General features: G+C 33.9%; 1 long non-coding RNA gene across 3 annotated transcripts; it reads left to right on the top strand.

Moving 5' to 3' along the window:
- Positions 1–6,125: 6,125 nt before the first annotated feature.
- Positions 6,126–12,719, top strand: LOC127835065 (uncharacterized). 3 transcript variants are annotated; one of them, XR_008028329.1, is made up of 4 exons: positions 6,126–6,370; positions 7,067–7,178; positions 10,139–10,219; positions 11,724–12,719. It is a non-coding gene; the product is annotated as an uncharacterized LOC127835065 (long non-coding RNA). The 3 variants fall into 3 exon arrangements; XR_008028328.1 differs by having other exon boundaries at positions 6,126–6,486; XR_008028327.1 differs by having other exon boundaries at positions 6,126–6,496.
- Positions 12,720–14,137: the final 1,418 nt, after the last annotated feature.

Here is a 14,137-nt window from a genome sequence, read left to right as displayed (position 1 = left end):
GAAGAAATAATGATACCTTCAACATTATATATATGAAATATGGGCATATGTCTGCACAAACTACTAAAACATTTAGGAGCGCTATTATTCGGATGGATTCGGATGGATTCGCATAGATTCGCCTATCGTAGTTACCCTTCGGAGTGATTCGTATACGAGCGTATACGGTTCGTTTTCTGAACGTTAACTTATCCTTATATATCGCTTAAATGCGTCGGATTCAATTCGCTACAATACGCAAATCCTCGCTATAGTTCGCAAAAGTTCGCAAGCTATCGCAAAGATTCGTTTTCGAATCGTCCTCTTTCGCTTGGTATGCAAATCTAGTAATCATGATATGCAAATTAGCTGAGAGCAGCGACCTCTAACGCCAGTTGACGAACGCTATGCGAAGACTTTCCGATCGGCTAATGTATTGTATTTTTGAACATGTTTAAAAATTTTCGACGAACAGAACTAATCGCAACGGACGCAAAAGCTCACAAACGCATCCATACGAACACCACCAACGATATGCAACGTACATATACTAATGACAACGAATTTTGCTAAAGTCTTATTCTCTTACACGCATGTTGACGTCGAGAGACTTTCGCCTATGTGTGAGGAGGCCTTTAACACCGTACCAGAAGTATATTTATTGATTGAAGAGCAGAAGCATAGTTTAAGACACGTATAATGGTTATCATTGGTATTGCATGATATTTTATAAATTGTATCGCTTTCATCATGTGCGAGTGATTGAAAACGTGTGCATCGGAGTCCGTTTAAAGCGTATATTTTAAGTAATTATGGTATAAATCAAGTCGATAATTAAATTTAAATCTCCTATTCACGATCTACGTAGTTTGGCGTTGAATCAACTTAAATGAGCGTGGTGTTCATATTTGAGACGTTGTTAACATATTCAACGGAAGCAAGATAAATGATATATTAAATGTTAATATGTACGATAGCACCCCACTATGCATGTATTAAATAAAGAGTATTATTCCGAACTGAACGCAGCATGACGGGAAGATATAGCACTTGAAACGCGATCAGGGTCGTTAAATGGCTCAAGTATTGTACATCATAAATCCTTTCATTAGGTTGACGATTAAAAATGCATTAACGTGCATCAAGCCACATATATAATTACATATCTAATGCGGTAACGACTTGGATGCGTATTAGAAGAATAAATTCCAAATGTAAATAATTAGGGTTTATTAAATTGTATTCGCTTGTAATAAATGTTAAAATCATTAAACAAAATATACCATATTATGAAACCAATATCTTGCTTAAACATTTGCTAATGGCATTGCGTGTTATTGATTTATAAATAGTCATATATATCATTGTGTAACATAATATTAATTATCTTAAATGCGAAAAGGCAATCTATGTAGTGTTTCTGTTTATCGGTTTATTTTTCATGTGAAATACAATGTGTATACTTAAGGATTCATTAATATATTCAGGCTTATTAAAGTAAAAACTTGTCTTACCCTTAAGACATTTTATAAAATATGCATTGGCACTATTGTTGTTTCATTTTATTTTTATTATGATTGGGTTATTTCGACCAATTGTTATAAGAGCGAGCATGTAGGCATGCATATAGTTTTCTCACATCGACGTACGGTAAATTAAAAATATTGTTTAACTTATTTTAAAGGGATTTGTAGGGTTAACGACGTGCGAACAAAGAAAATAAAATTAATATTTAGATTGAACTCCCCCCCCCCCGAACATTACTTAAATACAAGTCGGTTGTGATCATGGGCTGGTTATCGGCGTCTTTATGAGCTCTTCTAGCACAACGTAGAATAACTACACACTTCATTATTGTTTTATTAGCTTCGTTCTAGTTTATATTTTAGTTCTTGTCGTCTAGGCCATTGTGGAAAGCAGTGGTGTTAACATATACATTATATCACAACGCGTAATTTCATTTTTAAGCATATGTTAGTCCTTTGTTTGAGGAGGACAGTTACAGGTGCTCAAAGACAGCGCGAGACTAATTCGACAATTTGACAGTAAAGGTACATATCAATAAATCATTTTGTACCAATCCGTGGTACTAATTACTTTTCTCCTCTGGTTAAAAAGCTATTAAGCGATCGCATCAAAGTGTGTTTGTGGTAATTTCCATTATCTTTTATGTAAAACATGTTTGTGCATTTCATTGTGGACTACGTTGAAAGAAAGATGAACGTTTGAGGTGCGTGTATTGAATTACTTTGCTTTTAAAAAATTTCACATGCGAAACCCTGTTTTATGCGGGTGCTTGCATTCGGCAAATGTTATATTCTTATATTTTGTATCTTATTGACTGTTAACATTAAATTAATAACAGAGTAATAGTCTATGTTTGCAAATTTGATATATGAGAACGGAATGTTAGATGCTTGGAAAGTTGGTAGTTTTATAATAGACCCAATGGGAAAAGGAATTATTGTTGCATAATCAATAATCTTGTAAAACCGTTCCACGACCCAAGTTAAAATGTATGTGATCACCCATATCTATAAAGTATTGTTAAAATATTTTTGTCTGGATAATAATAACCTTCATATAGATTGAAACACTCCAAATGGTTGTGGTGTGATCATAAACAAGCACGATACAATTTTACACATTTCAATACAGTTTTAGATTGGTTTGCAAAAGTGAAAGCGCTTGTGACTACCAAGAACGACCATGTTGAATAAGTAGTTGAGCACTTAATTCATTCACGGTTTTTATTTTATCCTATTACCAGATGAAAATCAAAAGTATAACAACGATCGTATATACTTTTGCTGTATAGTGTCGCTATTTTTAGATCAGATTTTGATTTTCAAAAAAATGGAAAATACATTTTTGTCAGCAAGCCACGCGCTACATCGGTTCGAAGCCTCGCATGATAAACTTTATCTTTATCAAAAGCTCACATAATATTCTCTATATACGTGTTTGACAAAAAATTGTGATTTTATAAAGAAAATTAATGTATAAATGTAAACGTATTTTATTGAAGGTTTTTAATTAAAAGTTGATTTGATGACACTTTGACGTTGGAATGAATATGTTATTTGTGTTAGTTTTGGAATAAACATTTGTATTCCGCTGTCGAAACGAACATTTGAACTACATGCAACAACCTGAATTGTGGTTTCAGTGCATAAGACATATAAAAGAAACGCTTAAAGAGTGGAACCAAATAAACGCGGTTCCATCTTTTTAGTTGCAGCCAGTCGCTTTAACCCCCAATAGAGTCATGATTCTGAATGATTGCTTTATTCAATATACAATGTAATTATCAATGCATCTCCCAGCAGAGTTGTCAAACGTTTGACTTCAATGACCTTCAATCATTTACAGAGCTATTTAAGATCATTCCAATGCATAGGGCCAAATCGTTGCTCGTAAGTCCTTATTATCTTGACAAGTATCTACCATTAAGAATTGGCATACTACTGAGTATATTGCAAATAGAAATACATATCGGAATAGATACCATTATGAACTTACCCGATTGATTTGTGTACAGGCAAAATTGAATTGTAACCAATTGTAAATGTGACAAATGTATATATTGAATACGCTACATTCGTTAATTAACATATACTTAACAGATAATAATTTCAATATTTAGAAACACAAGATACACACAAGCGTGTTTGTTAATAAATTTGTATTATCAGGTTTTGAACATGCTTCAATATGTACAGAGAATATTCTATATGCAATGATTTTATTGTTATATATTATTTTTCAAGTAAGCCATGGCATTCATAGATAATCTTGATATTGCTTTTACTTATTGTCCAAATGCTACTCGTTGACAAGTCCAGCAAATATAATATGTTTCCTTTAGCAAGCATCAACGCTGCCAATTCTTAACATAAGGCGTATCCGTAGAATACTCATAATTATTATGATGACATGTAACAACGAGGTATTTATTAAATTTGTAAAGCTACTACGGCACACATATATATCCCTTCGACGTCAGAGTGCTTTTTGTCGTATTACGTATATTGTCCTGTGATTAATGTATCGTTACACAAATACGAGATGAAAATAATGTTTCAATCGGTAAAGTTTTAAAAAGTATAATTTTAGGCATATGCATACTTATTGCTTGTTTACATAAACCATATAAAAAGTAAGAAATACAAAAAAAAAACTTGAATGAAACTGCAAAAGCAGTTGTACCAGAAAATATACAAACATTGAGTTTGTTCAACTGCTAATAATTTGTTGCTGTACAGCAAAGAAAACAACCCATGAACAATGTTGGGAAATCCATATTAGTTGATTTGCATGTTATGCAAGTAATTGTTTTGCTATCGGTGTAAACTTGTTAAATATTGATTTTTAAATAAAGTAATAAATAGTTGAATAATAGCACCATATAAAGAATGTTATTGAATGTGTGTGTATTGACTATATATGTATGTTTGTTTTAGATTGCAAGGACAAATTATATACATAGAGATCGTTTATACTCGCTTCATGGAATCAGTACGCGCTTAAGCGCTCCGTGTATTATATGCCATAATTATAATACTCTTTATAATCGCATAAACGTGAAGAAAATAAATTACATTATCTACATTATAGTTCATATAAATCTTTTTTTGTCGGGCGGGCGGGCGGACAGGCGGTCGTTCGGGCGGCTAGCCTGCCAGTCAGGATGCAGGATAAAAAAGTCACAGGTGTATTCTCAATACTATTAATTCGCAAAACTTACTCGAAAAAAAGACTAATACTCGTAGCGAAAATATTTGGCATACATATCAGTTTTTTCCTTTTAATGTGTAATATTCATCGTATTCTTTGGTGGGGTCTTGGCAATTCAATTTATGATTGAAAGTGCGGATTTCACGAAAAAAACGCACTTATGACATGACTACATGTAACGGCATATAATCGTGCAAACAATCAATTTAAATTTACCCATATGATGCCTTGTTCCGAACGCTGCATTGCGGAAAGTACTGTACACATTGATGGTGATTAAAACATTACTTTGTGGCTTTTGAGATGCAAATGAAAGTTTCTCTATTTCATTTATTACACATGACAGCGGTATAGTATGTATATGTACGCAGTTTTCATCGTGTTCAGAAAGGTACATGTAAGTATAAAACTGTTTCGATCCAAGCACACTTTGATATAACACATATCTGCACAGCAAGATCTGTGTTTACGTGCCAAAGTCATTGTTATTAATTAATTTTGCATAGAACTAATTCAATGCGCAGCCTGTTTAAACATAAAAACGATTCCCTTATTGATTAAGTTGTTGACCCCGTAAGTACGTATTAAGTATACGAACTCAATGTTTGTTCATATGAAATATCTATACGTCACGTTATTTTACGCTTCTATTGATGCAGTAACATAATCATTGTGTTGCTAGTTCAAAAACTATATGGGCATGCAGTAATGCCAGGAAAATTTTCAAGAAACAAATATAGAGCGTCAGTCGTTTATTTTAAGTAAATTACGAATCTTCTGTATGATACAAGAGATACAGCGAATACTTTAAACTTCAAACACTTATCATTTAATTTACAATTTTACCATTGGTTTATAATTTGGCAGAATATGTAACTGCATTTAAAATATAATACTTTATAACTGATGGTATACACAACATGTGTGCATAATGACCATATAAATGTTAAGTAAATCAACCGCACCACAATATGTTACTAAGAAAACTGGTAGATAGCGTAACTCAATCATGAAAGTTATTTATATGTCTTTGACATTCAATAAAACTTCGTTGTTACACTATAACACACGTTGCTAATAAAGTACCAAGTGATATACTGGATATTTATGACATTGTTTTCGCGCTGTAATTGGCAAAAACTATGGAAAGCCAAAGGGGACCCCCGCTAAAAAACATATACTTATATAGTAAATATCGGGATTGTCATTTTTCGCGGAACTTTCACTTTCCGCGAAAAACCAATGCCAGCATGGCCATAAAACACTACATACAAATCGAAATCTAAAAAGCGCGGAACTTTCATATATTTTCCGTCGGAGCAATTATTTTGCAACCCTGTAGAAAAAGCGGGCTCAATTAATCGCGCGGAACCTTATTTATCTACTCTGTACAAATAGTAGTTTTTAAAATCGCGCGGAGATTGTAGAATGCTATTTTAAGAAGTCTATTAAAGAGAGAAAATCCAGTAAATACCAGATCCAAAAAGCGCGGAACACAAATATCGTCCGCGAAAATTAAGCATTGAATTACTGTACAAATCTCGGGTTGTTAGGTGTTAGAATCCCTAGTTACCCGAAAAATTTGATTGGATCCGATACTTAGAAATAACCAATCAGATACTTTGTAACAAATGCAACACAATCAGTGCGTTCAGTAAGTATAACGTTTCAAGATGGCGGAGCGAATTGCATGGTTATTGTTTCTACTCGATGGATTCGCAGATACTTAGGAAATAGATCAGAAACTTTATTGCATACGATCATTTACATGTATTACCTGGTTTGTATTTGTACTTTTTAATAATGTGTAAAACTATCGGATAATTTGCATAATGTTGACAATCGTTAATTAAATGAGCCGCGTTCTGAGAAAACTGGGCTAAATGCATGTGCGTAAAGTATCATCCCAGATTAGCCTGTGCAGACCGCACATGCTAATCAGGGATTACACTTTCCGCTTATATGGTATTTTTAATTTCAAGGAAGTCCCTCCTTACCGAAAATCAAGTTTATGCGGAGAGTGTCGTCCCTGATTAGCCTGTGCGGACTGCACAGGCTAATCTGGGATGACACTTTACGCACATGCACTAAGCCCAGTTTTCTCAGAATGCGACTGAAATAATAACTTATTGTAAAGTAATGCACTTGTGTCTTGTATTCGTTCAGTTGAACGTCAATATATTAAAAAAAATATTTTTGTTTTCAACCTATTAATTAAAATAAGGTATTGTTTTTAATCCGTTGTTAGTTTCGTTATAGCTGACCTAGATTAAAACATTTCGTCATAAATTAATGAATAAAATTATTAATAAATTTATGTTTTTATATAATTTATATATAAATTTTGTAGGTGTGTGTTGCCAGTAATGGTTGAAGATATGCCAAACAAATTGTGCCTCTCTATACAGACATATTTCAGGTCTCAATTTCAACTTCAAAGGTCAACATATCACTGATATCAGGTTTGTCAGCTATTGGTTTGTATTATTCTTATCCACATTGCAGCAAGAATAACTGGATAACTTAACTTTTCAATAGCTATTACATGTAATTTAAATTAATCATGTTTCTAAATCATCCACTAAATGCGGCTTATTCTCCACTTGAAAGTGTTGTATGTTTGAAGTTTTTTGTGACAAAATCTTGGAGTAGATCTATTTTACTCCCAAACTTCCTTTAAGAAAGTTCAGCCGCTGTAGTGATGGCAAATCTACTTCTTTAAAATATTTATAAGTGAATAGACCCTTTTCACAATAAGCCAATAGCGTGTAGTCAAATGATTTGCAGAATTCGAGAATGAGGCTTAATGTGTAGAGATTTCTAATAGTGCGTCGCAATATTGCTCTGCTTTTGATCATTTAGCGATTTAATGATATTGCCAACACAAGTTGACTTTGTCAGAATCAGCCGTAAATTACTTAATATATACTTTCCATTTTAAGTGCCAATAAATGAAATACATTTTCTAGATTAAAGTACTTGTTTGTATTCATTTTTTTTGCACAAATTCTGACACTCCAAGTATGGCTTTCAATTCTTAGTGTGTGTAAATTGACAGTCTAAAACTTATTGGATTATCTGACACTCTTTGTTTGCGCATTATTTGGGCGATCGATCAATTATTTTGTTTATTGATAGATCTTGCGTTTAAATGCCCCTGTATTCAGCACAAACCCATAACCTCGTTATGATCAGATACTGGGCAGACAATTACTAAATAACAACGTGATGTCATAAACCACAGGTTGCAGATATCTGGTCATTTAACACAATTAATGACACCTCCATGTGACCATGCCTTCTCGTGGTTGTAGCATTGCGTAGCTGTTTCTTGGAATAATTTAACGCCAAATTCTCAATTGTTGCTTTTATTGAACATGAAAGATATTGTCAACATTGAAAGTCATCTGTCCAAACAGATTGTCAGAAACTAAATACTTTATAGATATTAGCCAGTTTTATCATAATTATAAAGTGCTTTATACCTATATATTTTAAATATTTCAAAAAATTAATGCTAAACATTAGTGTCATTTTCTTCTTTTTTATAGGACTTTGTCTTATGCTTGATTCAACTCTTACATGTTCTATGATTCATGAAATAGTTCACACACTAATACATCCATACCTTTGAGAATTGTAGTCTTATAATACTTTGTATTGTATACTGCTAATTTATGACTTCGATTTGTGCAATAATAGATGTTTGGTCTTCAGACCACATTTACTCTGATGCTTATGGGTAACTTGTATTTTTATGCCCCCGGTAGGGTGGCATATAGCGGTTGATATGTCAGTCAGTATGTCAGTCTGTCCGACCGAAAAAAAACTTTAACGTTGACCATTACTTTTGCAATATTGAAGATAGCAACTTTTTATTTGGCATGCATGTGTATCTCATGAAGCTGCACATTTTGAGTGGTGGAAGTTCAAGGTCAAGGTCATCCTTCAAGGTCAAAGGTCAAAAATAATAATTTTTTTTTTTAAGCAGCGCAGTAGGGGGCTTTGTGTTTCTGATGAACACATCTCTTGTTATTTATAAAGATTAAATATAATATATTAATATACACTAATAGTATAAACTATTATGTCATTGAATTATTATTTAGGTATTATAATTTTTATATAAGAATTACTTATTAATTTATTGACTTAACACAGCATGACATGTGATGGTTGTCTGTATGCATATGTTTGACTTAATTGTAACCAGTGTCAGTTCGCATTAAAATCTTGATATTCAACGCAATTTGCATAGCAAAAGAAAATGCAGTTATACGTTCAGCCTCGTTCTGCAATTCGACGCGTCAGGTGATATGATTGATATCTTAAAGTATCGCCTATATAATCGGTGTTCATATTGTGAAACTGGTCTATTATTCGATTATGATTAATTTGATAAATCAAGTTAATTTTTGTTAAATGTCTGTTTAAATATTAAGAAATTTATTTTATAACAATAAAGTAATATATAGGGAATTGAGTTACCTACACATTCTTTTAAAAGAAATGTGAATTGTAAATGTATACTTCATTTATTATGCCCCCCCCCCTTCGAAGAAGAGGGGGTATATTGCTTTGCACATGTCGGTCTGTCTGTCTGTCGGTCGGTCCGTCCACCAGGTGGTTTCCGAATGATAACTCAAGAACGCTTGGGGCTAGGATCATGAAACTTCATAGGTACATTGATCATGACTCGCAGATGACCCCTATAGATGCTGAGGTCACTATGTCAAAGGTCAAGGTCACGGTGACCCGAAATAGTAAAATGGTTTCCGGATGATAACTCAAGAACACTTAGGCCTAGGATCATGAAACTGTGTAGGTAGATTGATAAGGGCTGGCAGATGACCCCTATTGATTTTCAGGTCACTAGGTCAAAGGTCAAGGTCACGGTGACCCGAAATAGTAAAATGGTTTCCGGATGATAACTCAAGAACGCTTATGCCTAGGATTATGAAACTTCATATGTACATTGATAATTACTCGCAGATGACCCCTATCGATTTTCAGGTCACTAGGTCAAAGGTCAAGGTCACGGTGACCCAAAATAGTAAAATGGTTTCTGGATGATAACTCAAGAACGCTTATTCCTATGATCATGAAACTTGATAGGTAGATTGATCATAACTTGCAGATGACCCCTATCGATTTTCAGGTCACTAGGTCAAAGGTCAAGGTCACGGTGACCCGAAATAGAAAATGGTTTCCAGATGATAACTCAAGAACGCTTATGACTAGGATCATGAAACTTCACAGGTACATTGATCATGACTGGCAGATGACCCCTATTGATTTTCAGGTCACTAGGTCAAAGGTCAAGGTCACAGTGACAAAAAACATATTCACACAATGGCTGTCACTACAACAGAGAGCCCATATGGGGGGCATGCATGTTTTACAAACAGCCCTTGTTTTGTAGGAATTCTGTGAAACTGTGGCACCATGTATGGTACGTGAGCGCACAATGTCTGTTGGAAAAAGGATATTGGAATAAGCAAAGGTAAATTTTATGTGAAGGAGGCTTGACAATTGCAAATATGGTTAGTTTTTTTGTAAGGCTCGCAGTGGCCCTAGCCTTCATATGTAAACAAAAAGCTGAAGGAGTATTTATGAAAAATCGTGTAATCAAGTGTGCAATCTGTTACATTTTATTTATTAGCTCATCTATTTTTTTTGAAAAAAAATTGTGAGCTATTGTCATCACCTTGGCGTCGGTGTCCGGTTAAGTTTTGTGTTAAGGTCCACTTTTCTCATAAAGTATCAAGTATAAAACTTAGTACATTTACTTAATACCATGAGGGGACTGGGAAGGCGTGCATTTTAACAGAATAATGTGCCCTTTTTTACCTAGAAAATTGAAAATTTGGTTAAGTTTTGTGTTTAGGTCCATTTTAATCCTTTCATACTTGCAACACTTACTATCATAAAGGGACTGTGCAGACAAAGTTATGTAACTCTGACTGGCATTTTGAAATTATTATGTGCCCTTTTTATTCTTAGAAAATTGAAAATTTGGTTATGTTTTGTGTTTTGGTCCACTTTACTCCTAAAGTATCATAGATATTGCTTTCATACTTGGAACACTCGCAAATTATCATAAGAGGACAGTACAGGACAAGTTGAATAACTCTGGTTGTCATTTTGACGGAATTATGGTCCTTTTCTTACTTAGTAACTTTGAATATATGGTTAAATTTTGTGTTTTGGTCTACTTTACTTCTCAAGTACCAAGGCTATTGCTTTCAAACTTCAAATACTGTCATGCTATCATAAGTTACTGTACCTGGCAAGTTGAATTTTACCTTGACCTTTGAATGACCATGACTTTCAAGGTGAAATTATTAAATTTTGCTAAAATTTCCATAACTTCTTTACAAGCCTTACAAAGCAACTCTTACCTGACATACCACAATAGACTCTACCCAAACCATCCCCCACGCCCCCCCCCCCTCAAAAGAAAAAAGTATTTTTTTTTTCATTTTGAAAGATCATCTAATAAATGACCACACCCTCACACTATACCCCCCGCCCAATTTTTTTAAACATGGCTAAAAAACACAAATATTTATTTTTATCATTTTTTCATTTTTGAAGATAGTGTAATAAATGACCACACCACCACACTATGCACCCTTCTCCACCCCACCTCTCCATCCTTTGTGATTGAAGTATTGAGATAGGTCCCTTCAACTTTAAAAAAAATAGATGAGAGGTCTGAACCAGCAGGGCGGTGCTCTTGTTAACAATCAAATGAGACGTAACTTAGAAGCTTCACTTCATTTACTTTGTCAGGCTGGCGTAGTGGATATGGTGTTCACCTAGTGATGGGAACATTTTGGGTTCAACCCTGTTTATAAGCGGTCTCTTTATCTTCATATATACAAAGTACTGATTATTCCCAGAAAACGGACTCTAGAATGTCTTAATAAGCCTAAAGCTTTCAATGCAATCAAGCATAATTAATATGGCTTAACTCTAGCATGAATTTTACTTTTGTATTTCAGGGACTCAACATTACACAGTCATTTCAACATGTAGAGTCTTGTCAGCAATGATGGAGCAGTACATCAGATTTCCAGAATCTCGTCATGAGCTGAAGATCATTGCCTATGGATTTCATGAATGATGTAGAATGATTTGACTGTTGATGGAACCCACAGTGCATGTCCTGCTTCAACATCTGAGCATAGGTACTTGTTTATCAGCAGTTTAGTTCATCAAGCAGTCTGTGACAGTAACTTGAAATGTTTGGACATATGCCCTGGATGGCCAAGTTCTATGCATGATGCCCATTTAAATAGGAACGGCCCGGTGGCGCATAAATGGACAATTTTTCGAATGTTCTCGTGGATTCAGCTTACCGCCTGACAAGAAATCTTGCTTTTTGTTCCGTATCGAGGCCATGGACATTTGTATCATTTGCAAAAGATACTGCGATATTTGTGCCTTTGTTCATGCTTTATAGTTGATTAACAATTGGAAGCCATAACCTGTTTTATAGGATGGTGTTAGTGGGACAATGAATTTTGTAAAGATTTAAAGAATAGAAAAGATAATTAATAGTCAAAAGAGTTCTGCTATTGTTAAGCATGCTTTATTGATTTGTAATGTTAGAAAGAAAGCATTATTAACAGAATAAAATGTCCATAATTTGAATATTCTACTGTTTTCAGCAATATTTAATTTGATATAGTACAAAATGCTGCATCATGTTATATCATGATCCGTTTTGTGAACAATGACCTTTCAATGTATATTTAATAATTTGTCAATGGGTGTTACACGCATAAGCCCTACCATTAGCCCAAAAAGGAATTGCTTAGGAGTTTTGCCACCTTCTAGAGAAAAATACTTCTCAGAAACAATTGCATTTTGGAAAGTCTATGGCTAGTAAAATTTGGATTCCTTTTGGATACCCAAGGTTACCAATTTATGTTTAATGAATTTGCAATAAAAAGCTTTGACAGAACATAATGTCACAGAGTTGAACACGTGTATGGAATAAAGTGGAAGTTGATTTAATGAGTAATACACATTATATGCTTCTTTGATTAAAAGTTTGTGTTTTCACTAAAACTGCAAACATAGTAAGCTTTAAGGTATTGCAACTAAATAAAAGATTCAGATTTAAATTGTATTATTTGAATGCGCTAATACATATGAGCCTCGCTCTGTGAAAAAGTGGTTTAATGCATGAGCACTCCAGATTAGCCTGGGCAGACCGCACAGGCTAATCAGGGACGATACTTAACGCACATGCATTTAACCCCTTTTTCACAGAGCAAGGCTCATATATGTTCAATAAACCAAAGATAATCAAAAACAAAATGAGACATTTAACCCTGTACCACTCAATAACGCACTAAGACACATTCGAGAATAAATTTAATTTAACACCTTTCTTACTATATTAAAGTTTTAAAGGCTTTGTTTCCAACCCATATATACTGATGAGCAGCAAACAGCATAAACCTGAACAGATTGTGAGTTACTTGCAGGCTGTTCTGGTTTTATGATGTTTGCATGTAGAAATTTTAAAATTTCCTCAGAGCAGGAAAAGGTTAATAATAACACAACAGCAATTATACTAATTTTTAAGACTTCATACTAATGCAAGTAACTTGCAACTGTCTAACCAAAATTGGAGATGGTGGAGGGCAAAATTAATGGCTGTGCACCTTGAATTATCTATTCATACTCAAACAATATAATGTTGATCTACAGTATCTTGTACAGCATGCATCTAATACTACAGCCAAATTTGCTTACAAATAATATTACAAGAAACACAAGTCATTAAAGACTTAACTTTATTGCATCAACCATTTAGCAGGAATAAAATATAAAGAGAAAAATTATGGCAATTTTTTCATCTGAACACACAAGTCTTGATATACAATCCCATTGCATATAAAAATGACAGTTTACTATTTCTCCGTTCTATATGTCAGCATAAAGACAAGATGGTATTCACTGTGCAATAAAACACAAGCCATCATATAATAATTGCTTTTAATTATATGAACTGTACCTTCACTAACATTCAAGAATTTTAATATAAATACATGATGAAAGATGAGCTTTTTCTTGTCTTAAAATAACTTGATACTTTGCAATGACCAAACAATACAACTCAACATACAAATTATCCAACAAAATATATTTTAATGACACAATATTTTTATTCAACAATAGGAATAGCTTAAGGTTGTAACGTATTACACTAAAGTCACAGTGTCAATCTAAGCAAAGAGTAGAATCATAAAGAGATGTCCACAACGGATGATGTGCAAGCTGGCTCTGACTCAGATTTCCACATCAGTTGATGTGCAAGCTGGTTATTACAAGGATCTGAACAACTGATGACGTGCAAGCTCTAAGACAGATATCCACAACAGAGATTGTCCTTGCTGGCTCT

This window comes from Dreissena polymorpha, chromosome 6 (genome assembly GCF_020536995.1).
Source record: "Dreissena polymorpha isolate Duluth1 chromosome 6, UMN_Dpol_1.0, whole genome shotgun sequence".
NCBI lineage: Eukaryota > Metazoa > Mollusca > Bivalvia > Myida > Dreissenidae > Dreissena > Dreissena polymorpha.
This window is presented reverse-complemented; position numbering and strand designations above follow the sequence as displayed.